Below are 20,110 nucleotides of genomic sequence, written 5' to 3' on the forward strand. Positions count from 1 at the left end.
TATCTTGGCTTTGTAAAGAGGTGGAACATATGGAAGAATGCATTACAAAGTAGTTAGACCAACAACATATATTCTTGAATTGATGGCTTAAACTTCAATAGTGGAAGCTTTTTTGAGCTTATAGAGAAGTGCACACGACCATTTTTACCGTTTTTTTTTTTTTTTTTTTTTTAAGTTTTTTTTTTCTTTTTAATTTTTTTTGTGAGTTTTTAAAAATTTGTTTTTTTTTTTATGGTTTTTTTTTGTAGTATATACTCTTCAAAAAAATGAAAATGTTGTTGTTTTTTTTTTTTTTTTTTTTTTGTTTTTTTTGTTGTATATACTCTTTGAGTAAAAGAAAATGTTATTGTTGTTGTTGTTGTCGTTGTTTTTTTTTTTTATACTCTCTTTGAATAAAAGATAATGGTTTTTTTTTTGTAGTATATAATCTTCAAATAAAAGAAAATGTTGTTGTTGTTGTTTTTTTTTAAGTGGAAATTTTATTGATAATGATAACGAGTTTTACAAATAATTAGGACAAACGCGTGCAACAAGCTGTACGTTTCCATGTGTTTCCCAATAGTGGAAACTGTTTGGAGCTTATAGAGAAGTGCACACGACTGTATTTTAGTAGAATAAGTTCTGTTAGCTTAGTTTTGTGAGTTTTTTATTTGTTATATTTTTAATGGTTTTTTTTGTAGTATTTACTCTTTAAAAAAATTAAAATATATATATATTTTTTTTTGTATTGGTTTTTTTGTAGTATATACTCTTCAAAAAATGAAAATTCTTGTTTTTTTTTTTTTTTTTTTTTTTTTTTTTTTTTTGTAGTATATACTGTTTGAGTAAAAGAAAATGTTATTGTTATTTTTTTTTTTTTTTTTGTATATTATAATCTTCAAATAATAGAAAATGTTGTTGTTGTTGTTTTTTTTTAAGTTGAAATTTTATTGATAATGATAACGAGTTTTACAAATAATTAGGACAAGCGTGGAACAAGCTATGCCGCAAGTCCTTTCTGAACGGCAAATGCACTCCTCCTAATTATAAACTCGTTATAACCACCTGTCATAACGTTAGATTTCCTAGATGAATATCTTGGCTTTGTAAAGAGGTGGAACATATGGAAGAATGCATTACAAAGTAGTTAGACCAACACGTATATTCTGAATTGATGGCGCAAACTTCAATAGTGGAAGCTGTTTGGAGCTTATAGAGAAGTGCACACGACTGTATTTTACTAGAATAAGTTTAGTTAGCTTAGTTTTTGTGAGTTTTTTATTTGTTTTCTTTTTAATGGTTTTTTTTGTAGTATATACTCTTCAAAAAAATGAAAATGTTGTTGGTTTTTTTTTTTTTAGTTGTTTTTGTAGTATATACTCTTCAAAAAAATGAAAATGTTGTTAGTTTTTTTTTTTTTTTTTTTTTTTTTTTTTTTTTTTTTTTAGTATATACTCTTCGAGTAAAAGAAAATGTTATTGTTATTGGTGTTGTTTTTTTTTTTTTTTTTTATACTCTCTTTGAATAAAAGATAATGGTTTTTTTTTTGTAGTATATAATCTTCAAATAAAAGAAAATGTTGTTGTTGTTGTTTTTTTTTAAGTAGAAATTTTATTGATAATGATAACGAGTTTTACAAATAATTAGGACAAGCGTGCAACAAGCTGTATGTTTCCATGTGTTTCCCAATAGTGGGAACTGTTTGGAGCTTATAGAGAAGTGCACAGGACTGTATTTTAGTAGAATAAGTTCTGTTAGCTTAGTTTTGTGTGTTTTTTATTTGTTATATTTTTAATGGTTTTTTTTGTAGTGTATACTCTTCAAAAAAATTAAAATGTTTTTTTTTTTTTTTTTGGTTTTTTTGTAGTATATACTCTTCAAAAAAAATGAAAATGTTGTTCGTTTTTTTTTTTTTTTTATATACTTTTCTTGAGTAAAAAGAAAATGTTATTGTTATTGTTTTTTTTTTTTTTTGTATTTTATAATCTTCAAATAATAGAAAATGTTGTTGTTGTTGTTTTTTTTTAAGTCGAAATTTTATTGATAATGATAACGAGTTTTACAAATAATTAGGACAAGCGTGGAACAAGCTATGCCGCAAGTCCTTTCTGAACGGCAAATGCTCTCCTCCCAAATATAAACTCGTTACAACCAGCTGTCATAACTATTATCTTTTATTTGAATATTATATACTACAAAAAAAACCATTATCTTTTATTCAAAGAGAGTATACTAAAAAAAAAACAACAATAACAATAACATTTTCTTTTAGTCGAAGAGTATATACTAGAAAAAAAACTCTTAAAAAAAAAAAAAAAAAAAACAACATTTTCATTTTTTTGAAGAGTATATACTACAAAAACAACTATTAAAATAATTTTTTTTAAAAAAAAAAACAAACAAACAAAACAAAACAAAACAACAACAACAACAACAACAACATTTTCATTTTTTTAAGAGTATATACTACAAAAAAAACCATTAAAAAGAAAACAAATAAAAAACTCACAAAAACTAAGCTAACTGAACTTATTCTAGTAAAATACAGTCGTGTGCACTTCTCTATAAGCTCTAAACAGCTTCCACTATTGAAGTTTGCGCAATTAATTCAGAATATCCGTGTTGGTCTAACTACTTTGTAATGCATTCTTCCATATGTTCTACCTCTTTACAAAGCCAAGATCTTCATCTAGGAAATCTAACGATAAAAGACCCTTCTTGAAAAAATTAACTTTTCACGTACATACCAAGTAAAAGTGTTCAGACAAAAGCACATGTCCCATTCGGTGTGCTATCTCTTTCCTATTGTGTGATATCTGTTTGTTTTCTTTGATTGGTGTGATATTTTCAACTTCCTTTTGACATGTTGCATATTGTACTGGACTCACTTTTTGACGCAGTGTTAGCTGAATTTTTGCACAAGCTTCACAGGTACTTTCTCTCTTCATCTCTTGACACTTTGAGGACAAAATATTCTTCTATTCGGGCGTGGTAAGAACCTGTAGCAAAATTTAGGCAGTTTTTAGGTTGTATAGAGCTTCTTTATGAATAAGTTTACTTAGTGACAAAGTCTTGTTTCCTTTTCTATGATAAAATTGTCTAGAAATCTCACACTAGTATTCGAATTAGGATTTGTTCTTAAAAACTTAATATAATATGTACGCAATAGTTTTTACATCTTTTCATGAACATTCATGCACGGAGTATCATTGACAGCACATTGTATATAATTTGCAGGTTTCAAATACTAACATGATCATGTCAGGGATATTTTATGTGATGCATTTTGGAGGGCTGGAGTACAAGTGAAGAAGGAGGTTCCCGTGAATTTTTTTACTGATCCGAATGAGGGAAGATCAACACTTCGGCTTGTGCATGTATTGGTCTACAGTTTGTTTGAGTTGAGGCATGTGTGTGTTGACGTAACTGGAGCCTCTCCGTTGGTAGGGATTGGGAATGGAGTCTTTGAGGTGGGAGAAGCAGCTTATAGAGTAGCGGCAGGGAAGATTGGGAAACACAAGGAAGCTTGTAGAGCTAACCAGTATTGTTTCCTTCTGTTCAGTTTCAACACTTTTGGTTTCTTGGTAAATCAATTTGTTAAGCTCCTTAAGTGATTGTAGAAAGTTATGGGCTGCAACGTTATGACAGCTGGTTGTAACGAGTTTATATTTAGAAGGAGAGCATTTGCCATTCAGAAAGGACTTGCAGCACAGCTTGTTGCACGCTTGTCCTAATTATTTGTAAAACTCGTTATCATTATCAATAAAATTTCCACTTAAAAAACAACAACAACAACAACATTTTCTTTTATTTGAAGATTATAAACTACAAAAAAAAAACAACAATAACAATAATAATTTTCTTTTACTCGAAGAGTATATACTAAAAACAAAAAAATGGTAACAACAACAACAACATTTTCTTTTACTTGAAGAGTATATACTACAAAAAAAAATATAAATAAAAAATAAATAAATAAAAAAACAAACGCAACAACATTTTTATTTTTTTGAAGAGTATATACTGCAAAATAAAAAAAAAACGTTAAAAACAAAACAAATCAAAAACTCACAAAAGCTAAGCTAACTGATTTATTCTGCTAAAATACAGTCGCATGCACTACTCTATAATCTCCAAACAGCTTCCACTATTGAAGTTTACACTATCAATTCAGAATATACGTGTTGGTCTAACTACTTTGTGAAGCACTCTTCCATATGTTCTACCTCATTACAAAGCCACGATATTCGTCTAGAAAATCTAACGTTAAAAGTCTCATCTTGAAAAAAATTAACTTTTCACGTACATACCACGTAAGAGTGTTTCGACAAAAGCACATGTCCCATTTGGTGTGCTATCTCTTTCCTATTGTGTGATATTTCTTTGTTTTCTTTGATCGGTGTGATATTTTCAACTTTCTTTTGACATGTTGCGTATTGTGCTCAACACACTTTTTGCCGCATTGTTAGCCAAATTTTTGCTAAAGCTTCACAAGTATTTTCTTTCTTCATCTCTTGACACTTTGAGGACAAAGCATCCTTCTGTTCGGGCGTGGTAAGAACCTGTAGCAAAATTAAGGCAATTTTTAGGTTGTATAGAGCTTCTTTGTGAATAAGTGTACTTAGTGACAAAGTCTTGTTTCTTTTTCTATGATGAAAATTGTCTAGAAATCTCACACTTGTATTCGAATTAGGATTTGTTCTTAAAAACTTAGTATAATATGTACGCAACAGTTTTTACATCTTTTCATGAACATTTCTGCACGGAGTATCACTAACAGCACATTGTATACATTTTCCAGGTTTCAAATACTGACTTGATCATGTCAGGGATATTTTATGTAATGCATTTTGGAGGGCTAGAGTACAAGTGAAGAAGGAGGTTCCCGTGAATTTTTTTACTGATCCGAATGAGGGAAGATCAACACTTCGGCCTGTAGATGTATTGGTATGTAGTTGGGTTGAGTTGAGGCATGTGTGTGTTGACGTAACTGGAGCCTCTCCTTTGGCAGGGATTGGGAATGGAGTCTTTGAGGTAGGAGAAGCAGCTTAAAGAGTAGCGGCAGGGAAGATTGGGAAACACAAGGAAGCTTGTAAAGCTAACCATCATTGTTTCCTTCCGTTCAGTTTCAACACTTTTGGTTTCTTGGCAAAACAATTTGTTAAGCTCCTTAAGTGATTGTAGAAAGTTATGGGCTGCAACGTTATGACAGCTGGTTGTAACGAGTTTATATTTAGGAGGAGAGCATTTGCCGCTCGAAAGAACTTATGCGGCTTTGTTGTTGACGCTTGTCCTAATTATTTGTAAAACTCGTTATCATTATCAATAAAATTTCCACTTAAAAAAACAACAACAACATTTTTCTTTTATTTGAAGATTATAAACTACAAAAAAAAAAAAAAACAATAACAATAATAATTTTCTTTTTTTACTCGAAGAGTATATACTATAAAAAAAAAAAAAAAAAACCAACAACATTTTCATTTTTTTTAAGAGTATATACTAATAAAAACAAATACAAAAAAAAAAAACTAACATTTTAATTTCTTTGAAGAGTATATACTTTAAAAAACCATTAAAAATATAAAAATATAACAAATAAAAATTCACAAAACTAAGCTTAACAACTTATTCTACTAAAATACAGTCGTGTGCACTTCTCTATAAGCTCCAAACAGTTTCCACTATTGGGAAACACATGGAAGCGTACAGCTTGTTGGACGCTTGTCCTAATTATTTGTGAAACTCGTTATCATTTTCAATAAAATTTCCAATTAAAAAAAAACAACAATAACATTTTCTTTTTTTTGAAGATTATATATACTACAAAAAAAAAAAAAAAAAAAAAAAAAAAAAAAAAAAAAACCCATTATCTTTTATTCAAAGAGATTATACTATAAAAAAAAATAACAACAACAATAACAACAACATTTTCTTTTACTCGAAGAGTATATACTAGAAAAAAAAAATAAAAAAAAAAAAACAAACAAACAACATTTTCATTTTTTTGAAGTGTATATACTACAAAAACAACTATAAAAATAAATAAAAAAAATAACCAACAACATTTTCATTTTTTTTGAAGAGTATATACTACAAAAAAACAATTAAAAAGAAAACAAATAAAAAACTCACAAAAACTAAGCTAACTGAACTTATTCTAGTAAAATACAGTCGTGTGCACTTCTCTATAAGCTCCAAACAGCTTCCACTATTGAAGTTTGCGCCATCAATTCAGAATATTCGTGTTGGTCTAACTACTTTGTAATGCATTCTTTCATATGTTCTACCTCTTTACAAAGCCAAGATCTTCATCTAGGAAATCTAACGTTAAAAGACCCTTCTTGAAAAAATTAACATTTCAATGCACATACCAAGTAAAGTAAAAGTGTTAAAAAAGCACATGTCCCATTCGGTGTGCTATCTTTTTCCTATTGTGTGATATCTGTTTGTTTTCTTTGATTGGTGTGATATTTTCAACTTCCTTTTGACATGTTGCATATTGTGCTGGACTCACTTTTTGACGCAGTGTTAGCTGAATTTTTGCTCAAGCTTCACAGGTACTTTCTCTCTTCATCTCTTGACACTTTGAGGACAAAACATTCTTCTGTTCGGGCGTGGTAAGAACCTGTAGCAAAATTTAGGCACTTTTTAGGTTGTATGGAGCTTCTTTATGAATAAGTTTATTTAGTGACAAAGTCTTGTTTCCTTTTCTATGGTGAAAATTGTCTTCAAATCTCACATTAGTATTTGAATTAGGATTTGTTCTTAAAAACTTAATATAATATTTACGCAATAATTTTTACATCCTTTCATGAACATTCATGCACGGAATATCATTGACAGCACATTGTATATAATTTGCAGGTTTCAAATACTAACATGATCATGTTAGGGATATTTTATGCGATGCATTTTGGAGGGCTGGAGTACAAGTGAAGAAGGAGGTTCCCGTGAATTTTTTTACTGATCCGAATGAGGGAAGATCAACACTTCGGCCTGTGGATGTATTGGTTTATAGTTAATTTGAGTTGAGGCATGTGTATGTTGACGTAACTGGAGCCTCTCCGTTGGTAGGGCTTGGAAATGGAGTCTTTGAGGTGGGAGAAGCAGCTTATAGAGTAGCGGCAGGGAAGATTGGGAAACACAAGGAAGCTTGTAGAGCTAACAAGGATTGTTTCCTTCCGTTCAGTTTCAACACTTTTGGTTTCTTGGCAAAACAATTTGTTAAGCTCCTTAAGTGATTGTAGAAAGTTATGGGCTGCAACGTTATGACAGCTGGTTGTAACGAGTTTATATTTAGGAGGAGAGCATTTGCCGTTCAGAAAGGACTTGCGGCACAGCTTGTTGCACGCTTGTCCTAATTATTTGTAAAACTCGTTATCATTATCAATAAAATTTCCACTTAAAAAAAAACAACAACAACATTTTCTTTTATTTGAAGATTATAAACTACAAAAAAAAAAAAAACAATAACAATAACATTTTCTTTTACTCGAAGAGTATATACTACCAAAAAAAAAAAAAAAAAAAAAAACAATAACAATAACATTTTTTATAGTTAATTTGAGTTGAGGCATGTGTGTGTTGATGTCACTGGAGCCTCTCCGTTGGTAGGGCTTGGGAATGGAGTCTTTGAGGTGGGAGAAGCAACTTATAGAGTCGCGGCAGGGAAGATTGGAAAACACATGGAAGCTTGTAGAGCTAACCAGCATTGTTTCATTCTGTTTACTTTCAACATTTTTTATTTCTTGGCATAACAATCAGTTAGTCTCCTTAAGTGATTGTAGAATGTTATAGACTACAACGTTATGACAGCTGGTTCTAACGAGTTTATATTTAGGAGGATAGGATTCGCCGTTCAAAAAGGACTTGCGGTACAGCTTATTGCACGCTTGTCCTAATTATTTGTAAAACTCATTATCATTATCAATAAAATTTCCACTTAAAAAAAACAACAACAACAACATTTTCTTTTATTTGAAGATTATATACTACAAAAAAAAACCATTTTCTTTTATTCGAAGAGTATATACTAAAAACAAAAAAATGGTAACAACAACAACAACATTTTCTTTTACTTGAAGAGTATATACTACAAAAAAAACTATAAAAAAAAAAAAAATTAAAAAAAAACAAAAAAAAAAACGCAACAACATTTTTATTTTTTGATAGAGTATATACTACAAAATAAAAAAAAACGTTAAAAACAAAACAAATAAAAAACTCACAAAAGCTAAGCTAACTGAATTATTCTGCTAAAATACAGTCGCATGCACTACTCTAAAAGCTCCGAACAGCTTCCACTATTGAAGTTTGCACTATCAATTCAGAATATACGTGTTGGTCTAACTACTTTGTGAAGCATTCTTCCATATGTTCTACCTCATTACAAAGCCACGATATTCGTCTAGGAAATCTAACGTTAAAAGTCCCATCTTGAAAAAATTAAATTTTCACATACATACCACGTAAGAGTGTTCCGACAAAGGCATATGTCCCATTTGGGGTGCTGTCTCTTTCCTATTGTGTGATATTTCTTTGTTTTCTTTGATTGGTGTGATATTTTCAACTTCCTTTTGACATGTTGCGTATTGTGCTCAACCCACTTTTTGCCGCAATATTAGCTGAATTTTTGCTAAAGCTTCACAGGTATTTTCTTTTTTCATCTCTTGACACTTTGAGGACATGGTAAGAATCTGTAGCAAAATTTAGGCAGTTTTTAGGTTGTATAGAGCTTCTTTATCAATAAGTGTACTTAGTGACAAAGTCTTGTTTCCTTTTCAATGATGAAAATTGTCAAGAAATCTCACACTTGTATTCAAATTATGATTTGTTCTTAAAAACTTAGTATAATATGTTACGCAATAGTTTTTACATCTTTTCGTGAACATTCATGCACGGAGTATCATTGACAACACATTGTATACATTTTCCAGGTTTCAAATACCGACATGATCATGTCAAGGATATTTTATGTGATGCAATTTGGAAGGCTAGAGTACAAATGAAGAAAGCGGCTCCCGTGAATTTTTTCACTGATCCGAATGGGGAAGATTAACACTTCAGCCTGTGGATGTATTGATCTACACTTGGTTTGAGGGGGGACATGCGTGTTTTGATGTAACTGGAGCCTCTCCGTTGGTAGGGCTTGGGAATGGAGTATTTGAGTTGGGAGAAGCAGTTAATAGAGCAGCAGCAGGGAATATTTGGAAACACGAGGAGGCTTGTAAAGCTAACCAGCATTGTTTCATTCCGTTCAGTTTCGACACTTTTGGTTTCTTGGCACAACAATCTGTTAAGCTCCTTAAGTGATTACAAAAAGTTATGAACTGCAACCTAATGACAGCTGGTTCTAACGAGTTTGTATTCAGGAGGATAGGATTTGTCGTTCAGAAAGGACTTGCGTCACAGCTTGTTACACGCTTGTCATTATTATTTGTAAAACTCGTTATCATTATCAATAAAATTTCCACTTAAAAAAAAACAACAACAACAACATTTTCTTTTATTTGAAGATTATATACTACAAAAAAAAACAACAACAACAACAATAACAATAACATTTTCTTTTAATCGAAGAGTATATACTACAAAAAAAAAAAAAAAAAAAAAAAAAAAAACAATTTTTTTTTTTTTTTTTTTAGTATATACTACAAAAACAACTATTAAAAAAAAAAAAAAAAAAAAAAAAAAAAAAAAAACAACATTTTCATTTTTTTGAAGAGTATATACTACAAAAACAACTTAAAAAATACAAAAAAAAAAAAAACAACAACAACAACAACAACAACAACAACAACAACAACAACAACATTTTCATTTTTTTGAATAGTATATACTACAAAAAAACCATTAAAAATAAAACAAATAAAAAACTCACAAAAACTAAGCTAATTGAACTTATTCTAGTAAAATACAGTCGTGTGCACATCTTTATAAGCTCCAAACAGCTTCCACTATTGAAGTTTGTGCCATCAATTCAAAATATACGTGTTGGTCTAACTACTTTGTAATGCATTCTTCCACATGTTCTACCTCATAACAAAGCCAAGATCTTCATCTAGGAAATCTAACGTTAAAAGAGCCATCTTGAAAAAATTAACTTTTCACGTACATACCACGTAAAAGTGTTCAGACAAAAGCACATGTCCCATTCGGTGTGCTATCTCTTTCCTATTGTGTGATATCTGTTTGTTTTCTTTGATTGGTGTGATATTTTCAACTTCCTTTTGACATGTTGTATATTGTGCTGGACTCACTTTTTTGACGCAGTGTTAGCTGAATTTTTGCTCAAGCTTCACAGGTACTTTCTCTCTTCATCTCTTGACAATTTGAGGACAAAACATTCTTCTATTCGGGCGTGGTAAGAACCTGTAGCAAAATTTAGGCAGTTTTTAGGTTGTATAGAGCTTCTTTATGAATAAGTTTACTTAGTGACAAAGTCTTGTTTCCTTTTCTATGATGAAAATTGTCTAGAAATCTTACACTACTATTCGAATTAGGATTTGTTCTTAAAAACTTAATATAATATGTACGCAATAGTTTTTACATCTTTTCGTAAACATTCATACACGGAGTATCATTGACAGCACATTGTATACAATTTGCAGGTTTCAAATACTGACATGATCATGTTAGTGATATTTTATGTGATGCATTTTGGAGGGCTGGAGTACAAGTGAAGAAGGAGGTTCCCGTGAATTTTTTCACTGATCCGAATGAGGGAAGATCAACACTTCGGCTTGCGTATGTATTGGTCTACAATTGGTTTGAGGGGAGGCATTCGTGTGTTGATGTAACTGGAGCCTCTCCGTTGGTAGGGCTTGGGAATGGAGTCTTTGAGGTGGGAGAAGCAACTTATAGAGTAGCGGCAGGGAAGATTGGGAAACACATGGAAGCTTGTAGAGCTAACCAGCATTGTTTCATTCCGTTTAGTTTCAACACTTTTAATTTATTGGCACAACAATCTATTAGGCTCCTTAAGTGATTGAAGAAAGTTATGGACTGCAATGTAATGACAGCTGGTTCTAATGAGTTTGTATTTAGGAGGAGGGGATTTGTCGTTCAGAAAGGACTTGCGGCACAGCTTGTCCTAATTATTTGTAAAACTCGTTATCATTATAAATAAAATTTCCACTTAAAAAATAACAACAACATCAACAATTTATTTTATTCGAATAGTATATACTACAAAAAAAAAACCATTTTCTTTTATTCGAATAGTATAAACTAAAAAAACAAAGACATCAACAACAACATTTTCATTTTTTTGAAGAGCATATACTACAAAAAAAACCATTAAAAGTAAAACAAATCAAAAAGTCACAACTGAACTTATTCAGCTAAAATAAAGTCGCGTGCACTACTCTATAAGTTCCAAACAACTTCAACTATTGAAGTTTGCGCCATCAATTCAGAATAGATGTGTTGGTCTAACTACTTTGTAAAGTATTCTTCCATATGTTTTACCTCATTACAAAGCCACGATCTTCGTCTATGAAATCTAACGTTAAAAGACCCATCTTGAAAAAATTAACTTTTCACGTAAGAGTGTTCAGACAAAAGCACATATCTAATTTGGTGTGCTATCTCTTTCCTATTGTGTGATATTTGTTTGTTTTCTTTGATTGGTGTGATATTTTCAACTTCCTTTCGACATGTTGCATATTGTGCTGGACTAATTTTTTGCCGCAGTGTTAGCTGAATTTTTGCTCCGCTTCACAGGTATTTTCTTTCTTCATCTCTTGACACTTTGAGGACAAAGCATCCTTTTGTTTGGGAGTGGTAAGAACCTGTAGCAAAATTTAGGCAGTTTTTAGGTTGTATAGAGCTTCTTTTTGAATAAGTGTACTTAGTGACAAAGTCTTGTTTCCTATTCTATGATGAAAATTGTCTAGAAATCTCACACTAGTATTCGAATTAGGATTTGTTCTTAGAAACTTAATATAAAATGTACGCAATAGTTTTTACATCATTCCATGAACATTCATGCACGTAGTATCATTAACAGCACATTGTATACATTTTGTAGGTTTCAAATACCGCATGATTATGTCAGTGATATTTTATGTGATGCATTTTGGTGGGCTGGAATACAAGTGAAGAAGGTGGCTCCCGTGAATTTTTTCACTGATCCGAATGAGGGAAGATCAACACTTCGGCCTGCGGATGTATTGGTCTACAGTTGGTTTGAGTTGAGGCATGCGTGGGTTGATGTAACTGGAGCCTCTCTGTTGGTAGGGCTTGGGAATGGAGTCTTTGAGGTGCGAGAAACAGCTTATAGAGTAGCGGCAGGGAAGATTTGGAAACACAAGGAAACTTGTAGAGCTAACCAGCATTGTTTCATTTCGTTCAATTTCAACACTTTTGGTTTCTTTGCACAACAATCTGTTAAGCTCCTTAAATGATTGTAAAAAGTTATGGACTATAACGTTATGACAGCTGGTTGTAACGAGTTTATATTTAGGAGGAGATCATTTGCCGTTCAGAAAGGACTTGCGGCACAGCTTGTTGCACGCTTGTCCTAATTATTTGTAAAACACGTTATCATTATCAATAAAATTTCCACTTAAAAAAAACAACGATATTTTCTTTTATTTGAAGATTATATACTACAAAAAAAAAAAAAAAAAAAAAAAAAAAAAAAAAAAATCCATTGCCTTTTATTCGAAGAGTGTATACTAAAAAAAAACAATAACAATAACATTTTCTTTTATTTGAAGATTATATACTACAAAAAAAGAAAAAAACCATTGCCTGTTATTCGAAGAGTGTATACTAAAAAAAAAAAACAACAACAACAATAACAATAACATTTTCTTTTACTCGAAGAGTATATACTACAAAAACAACTATATATATATATATATAACCAACATTTTCATTTTTCGAAGAGTATATATTACAAGAAAAAACCATTAAAAATAAAACAAATAAAAAACTCACAAATCTAAGCTAACTAAACTTATTCTACTAAAATACAGTCGTGTGCACTTCTCTATATGCTCCAAACAGTTTTCTCTATTGAAGTTTGTGCCATCAATTCAGAATATACGTGTTGGTCTAACTACTTTGTAATGCATTCTTCCATATATTCTACCTCATTACAAAGCCACGATCTTCGTCTAGGAAATCTAACGTTAAAAGACCCATCTTGAAAAAATTAACTTTTCACGTACATACCACGTAAAAGTGTTCAGACAAAAGCACATGTCCCATTTGGTGTGCTATCTCTTTCCTATTGTGTGATATCTTTTTGTTTTCTTTGATTGGTGTGATATTTTCAACTTTATTTTGACATGTTGCATATTGTGCTGGACTCACTTTTTGCCGCAGTGTTAGCTGAATTTTTGCTCAAGCTTCACAGGTACTTTCTCTCTTCATCTCTTGACACTTTGAGGACAAAACATTCTTCTGTTCGGGCGTGGTAAGAACCTGTAGCAAAATTTAGGCCGTTTTTAGGTTGTCTAGAGCTTCTTTTTGAATAAGTGTACTTACTGACAAAGTCTTGTTTCCTTTTCTATAATGAAAATTGTATAAAAATCTCACACTAGTATTTGAATTAGGATTTGTTCTTAAATACTTAATATAATATGTACGCAATAGTTTTTACATCTTTTCATGAACATTCATGCACGAAGTATCATTGACAGTACATTGTATACATTTTGCAGGTTTCAAATACTGACATGATCATGTCAGGGTTATTTTATGTGATGCATTTTGGAGGGCTGGAGTACAAGTGAGAAAGGAGGTTCCCGTGAATTTTTTCACTGATCCGAATGAGGGAAGATCAACACTTTGGCCTGCGGATGTTTGGGTCTACAGTTGGTTTTTAGTTGAGGCATGCGTGTGTTGATGTAACTGGAGCCTCTCCGTTGGTAGGGCTTAGGAATGGAGTCTTTGAGGTGGGAGAAGCAGCTTATAGAGTAGCGGTAGGGAATATTGGGAAACACAAGGAAGCTTGTTGAGCTAACCAGCATTGTTTCATTCCGTTCAGTTTCAACACTTTTGGTTTCTTGGCACAACAATCTGTTAAGCTCCTTAAGTGATTGTAGAAAGTTATGGACTGCAACGTTATGACAGCTGGTTCTAACGAGTTTATATTTAGGATGAGAGGATTTGCCGTTCAGAAAGGACTTGCGGCACAGCAAGTTGCACGCTTGTCCTAATTATTTGTAAAACTCGTTATCATTATGAATAAAATTTCCACTTCAAAAAAAACAACAACAACAACATTTTCTTTTATTTAAAGATTATATACTATATAAAAAAAAAAAAAAAAAAAAAAAAAAAAAAAAAAAAAACCATTGTCTTGTATTTTAAGAGTGTATACTAAAAAAAACAAAAAAAAAAAAAACAAAAAAAACAAAAAAAACAAAAACAACAACAACAACAACAACAACATTTTCTTTTACTTGAAGAGTATATACTACAAAAAAATAAAAATAAAAAAAACCCAGCAACATTTCCATTTTTTTGAAGAGTATATACTACAAAAACAACTATATATATATAAAAAAAAAAATCCCTTTGCCACCACCTTTGCCGCACATACACCACCACCCACTATCCACCACCCATCGCCACCACCATCCAGCACTGCAGCCACTACCACCGTAGGTCTTGCAAAACAGATCTACACACAAACAGAGCAACACCACTCGTGTTGCATCCCCATCATTCACCACCCACCGCCACCACCATCGTCATCATACCAAAAACCCAACCTCCATCCACAGGCCAAAATGTCGATATTCCCTTACTCGGGTTAGTAAGAAAGCCTCTTTCTTCACTTGTACACCAGCTATAAAATATCCATCACGCAAAATGTCTCAAACATGGTCACGTCTCCAACATTTTTTTTTGTAGTATATACTCTTTAAATAATTTTTTTTTTTTTTTTTTTTTGGATTTGTAGTTTATACTCTATCAATAATTTTTTTTTTCTTTTATTGGATTTGCAGTTTATACTCTATCAATATTATTATTTTATTTTCATAGTATTATACTCTTTGAAAAAAAGATTTCTTTTTAAGTGGAAATTTTATTGATAATGAATGATAATGACTTTTACAAATAATTATGACAAGCGTGCAACAAGCTGCGCCGCAAGCCTTTTCTGAATAGCAAATCTTATCCTTCTAAAAACAAACTCGTTAGAACCAGCTGTCATTCCGTTACTGTCCATAACTTTCTGAAGTTTTTTGAGTAGTTCAACTAACTATTGCTCTAAGAACCCAAAAGTCGCAAAACTGAATGGAATATAACAATGTTGGTTAGTTGTACAAGCTTTCCCATGGTTCTCCATCTTTCCTGTTGCTGCCATCTTAGCAACTTCTCCCACCTCAAAGTCACCATTCGCCAACCTTACCAATGGAGAGACTCCAATTACATCAACACATGCATGTTTTCTCTCAGACCAACTGTAAATCAAGACATCTGCAGGCCGAAGTGTCGATCATCCCTCATTCGGATCAGTAAGAAAGCCTCTTTCTTCACTTGTACCCCAGCCTTCCAAAATGCATCACGCAAAATGTCTCAAACATAATCACGTCTCCAACAATTTTTTATTTTTTTGTTTTTTGGATTTGTAGTTTATACTCTATCAATATTTTTTTTTTTTTTTTTTTAGTATTGTACTCTTTGAATAAAAGATTTTTTTTTAAATGGAAATTTTATTGATAATGAATGATAACGAATTTTACAAATAATTATGACAAGCGTGCAACAAGCTGCGCCGCAAGTACTTTCTGAATAGCAAATCTTATCCTTCTATAAACAAACTCGTTAGAACCAGCTGTCATACCGTTACTGTCCATAACTTTCTGAAGTCTCTTAAGTAGTTCAACAGACTGTTGTTCCAAAAACCCAAAAGTTGTGAAACTGAATGAAATATAACAATGCTGGTTAGCCGTACAAGCTTTCCCATGCTTCTCCATTTTCCCTGTTGCTGCCATCTTAGCAACTTCTCCCACCTCGAAATCACCATTCCCCAACCCTACCAACGGAGAGATTCCAATTATATCAACACATGCTTGTTTTCTCTCGGACCAACTGTAAATCAAGACATTCGCAGGCCGAAGTATCGATCATCCCTCATTCGGATCACTAAGAAAGCCTTTTTCTCCACTTTTACCCCAGCCCTCCAAAATGGATCACACAAAATGTCTCTAACATGATCATGTCTCGAACATTTTTTTTTTTTTTTTTTTTTTTTTTTTTTTTTTTTGTAGTTTATACTCTATCAATACTTTTTTTTTTTTTTTTTTTGTATTATACTCTTTGATTAAAAGATTTTTTTTTAAGTGGAAATTTTATTGATAATGAATGTTAACGAATTTTACAAATAATTATGACAAGTGTGCAACAAGCTACGCCGCAAGTCCTTTCTGAATAGCAAATCTTATCTTTCTAAAAACAAATTCGTTAGAACCAGCTGTCATAACGTTACTGTCCATAACTTTCTGAAGTCTCTTAAGTAGTTCAACAGACTGTTGTTCCAAGAACCCAAAAGTCGCAAAACTGAACAAAATATAACAATGTTGGTTAGCCGTACAAGCTTTCCCATTCTTCTCCATCTTCCCTGTTGCTGCCATCTTTGCAACTTCTCCTACTTCAAAGTTACCATTCCCCAACCCTACCAACGGAGAAACTCCAATTACATCAACACATGCATGTTTTTTCTCGGACCAACTGTAAATCAAGACATCCGCAGGCCGAAGTGTCGATCATCCCTCATTCGGATCAGTAAGAAAGCCTGTTTCTTCACTTGTACCCCAGCCCTCCAAAATGCCTAATGCAAAATGTCTCAAACATTATCACGTCTCCAACACCTTTTTTTTTTTTTTTTTGGATTTGTAGTTTATAATCTATCAATAATTTTTTATTATTTTTTTTTTAGTATTTTACTCTTTGAATAAAAGATTTTTTTTAAGTGGAAATTTTATTGATAATGAATGATAACGAATTTTACAAATAATTATGACAAGCGTGCAACAAGCTGCGCCACAAGTCCTTTCTGAATAGCAAATCTTATCCTTCTAAAAACAAACTCGTTAGAACCAGCTATCATAACATTACTGTCCATAACTTTCTGAAGTCTCTTGAGTAGTTCAACAGACTGTTGTTCCAAGAACCCAAAAGTCACGAAACTGAACGGAATATAACAATGTTGGTTAGTCGTACAAGCTTTCACATGCTTCTCCATCTTCCCTGTTGCTGTCATCCTAGCAACTTCTCCCACCTCAAAGTCACCATTCCCCAACTCTATCAATGGAGAGACTCCAATTACATCAACACATGCATGTTTTCTCTCAGACCAACTGTAAATCAAGACATCCGCAGGCCGAAGTGTCGATCATCCCTCATTCGGATCAGTATGAAAGCCTCTTTCTTCACTTGTACCCCAGCCCTCCAAAATTGATCACACAAAATGTCTCAAACATGATCACGTCTGCAACAATTTTTTTTTTTTTTTTTTTTTTTTTTTGTATTATATACTCTATAGTCTTTTACGTGTCAAGTGGGCAATTCAAATTTTCCACACCAACCCATATTCTATATCAAGTAGACAACTCACCACACTTCATTTTGAGGGAATATAAAGTTTGATTTGCTTTATCAAGTGCCACTCCATATTAGCTGCCCTAACTTGCCACATGTGCAAACAACCAATTTTATTATTTTTGTATCACTACATTTCATTTTAGGGGTCAAATATGGAAGAAAGATGTGGGGTGTTGGCAAGTAGAAAGTGGTCACACTATTTTAGCATAAGTGTCCAATGAATCTATAAGATAAGTTTCATTATAAAAACAATAATATAGAATGTATGGGTTGGTGTGGATAATTTTCAAGACTTCAACCAGTATCATCTTTTAACTTGATTACATCACTTTGAACTCTAAATAAAATGTATGCATTGAAAATAATGCTCTTATAGATGTAGAATAGGACTTATTTTATTGGAATGGTGGTGCTCTCTGTATTGATCTATGGAATTAATGTAAACACCATTACAATGTGCGGCTAGAGTGTCAAAATGGCAAGCTGGGTAGTTTTCTATAAAAAGCAATTGGGTATTTGAACTCCTATAGATAGGACATCACGAACCAGGAGTGCGATATATTCTCTTCACATATAGGTTTTTATACCAGAATAGGCTGGAAGTTAGTTTGTCAATTAATTAGATAATGATCCTTCCACATGGTATATACTGTATTCAACTTTGTGTAGTTCAACTCCTTTGTTCTAGGCATGTAGAGTGAGGGGAGTTCCTCTAACCATATAAAGCAATGCTCCTAAAATTGGGTTTTGCTTCTTATTTTGGATGTGTGATCCCAGCGAATTCTCGTCTCCTAAAGTTGTCAGCATTTGCATATCATCCAGCATTTGAATCGTCTGCATGTTGACACGTGTCTGCATTTGATACATTGTGTGTGTGTGTGTGTTTTTTATTTATTTATTTATTTCTTTTGCAACCTCATGTGTTTTGTAATTTTGGTCAACTTCAATTGATATTGAAAACAGACACACAGTACGTGTATACACACATGTACATATAAAAATTAATGCACAAAATTTTTGTTTTCATTTCATCTGTTGGGTGGCTTTGTTGGTTGTTTGACTAGATACGATTTTTAACCTCTCACTAATGATTTCAGAACCTTGCAAACCCGACGGCACTACTGTTGAGTGCAGTTATGATGTATTGATGTTAAGGACTTAAGGCATCTAAAACTCCATGACAAAGCAGAACAGATCCATAATGCCATCACTAAGACCATCGCAGAAGGAAAGTATCGAACAGCTGACCTTGGAGGCACTTCTATAACAACAGATTTTACAAAAGCAATTTGCGACAATCTTTGAGACCCTTATTTTGCATTTGGTAGTATGACTGGTGCATCTCAACTGTTCATCGACACTAAGTAAATTTACTCCGTGTTCTTTTTCTTACTACTCTTTCTAATGATATAGGTGGGATTGAAAGAAATGAACGTGCAATCCTTTCAAGCTGTAACCACTGTTTGGTTTGCTCATAAATCATAACCAACACATCTGTTGGGAGTGTACTCACAAAATTCTTCACATGGTTGCTACTGTTTCATTTATTAAATGCTACTTCTATAGAATAAACGTTCAAGTTCATCTATGAAATCAAATTGAATGCATTGTCCGTTCTTTTCTTTCTGTTTCGTTTTTCCTTTTGCCCTGATATTTCTATCAATTGCTTATAGTAATCTCTAATGGAAGAACCACTATTCATATCCAGTGTAATTTGATCTTCTATCAATGTGACATTGGTTGTAGTTTTATACAAATAGCAATTTATCTTTCTAAAGGAATATGAAGATTGCACTTTTGTCAGAAAAAAAAGAAAATGAAAAAGGAATAAAAATAAAAATAAAATTGAATGCATCATCTTGTTAATTGTAAACTTGTAATTTATCTTTCGAAAGGAATATGAAGATTTGTTACGGTGTATTTTTTTATTCTGATAATTAGCAACACTTAATATTATTCGTTTAAGATAGCATTCTATAAGAAAAGTAGCATTATCCGCCTCCATTCTGGACTGGATTTTACATGTTTAAACTTGTCTTGCCCGAGTGCCTGAGGTGTTTGAGGCATCATGCCAATAAGGATTCTGTCATAAACATGTTGACCTCCTTATCGAAAAAAAACTAAAAAAAAAAACATAAACATGTTGACCAACAAATCCAAACCATCAGTTCAGTCGTACTTGCTGTGTTTCAGCCAATGACAACACGTTAAAAAGTATAAACAGTGTCCTCACAGAACGGACAAGGTGAAGTTGGATTCAGAGATATTGCCAGAACTGGATCACATTGCTTTGCCTGTGCCTTTCCCTTTTCCCATGCACACTCCATGACCTTTGTTTTAAACTCTATAAGTTTATTTTTTGGTTTTTTGGAAACCAACTCCAAAAGTTTCTTATTTTCAGTAAGAACGGAAACCAACTCCAAAACCAACTGCATGAATCTTGTTGCTAATGTAAAGAAAAGAACGGAAAAAAACAAAGGGGAAGGGAAGAAGAGCAAGAAGACAGCTCAAAACCAGGACGAATACGAGGAAAAAAGCACTTAGAAAAGCAAGACTCTGC

This window comes from Coptis chinensis, unplaced genomic scaffold, assembly GCF_015680905.1.
Source record: "Coptis chinensis isolate HL-2020 unplaced genomic scaffold, ASM1568090v1 utg920_pilon_pilon, whole genome shotgun sequence".
Classification (NCBI taxonomy): domain Eukaryota; kingdom Viridiplantae; phylum Streptophyta; class Magnoliopsida; order Ranunculales; family Ranunculaceae; genus Coptis; species Coptis chinensis.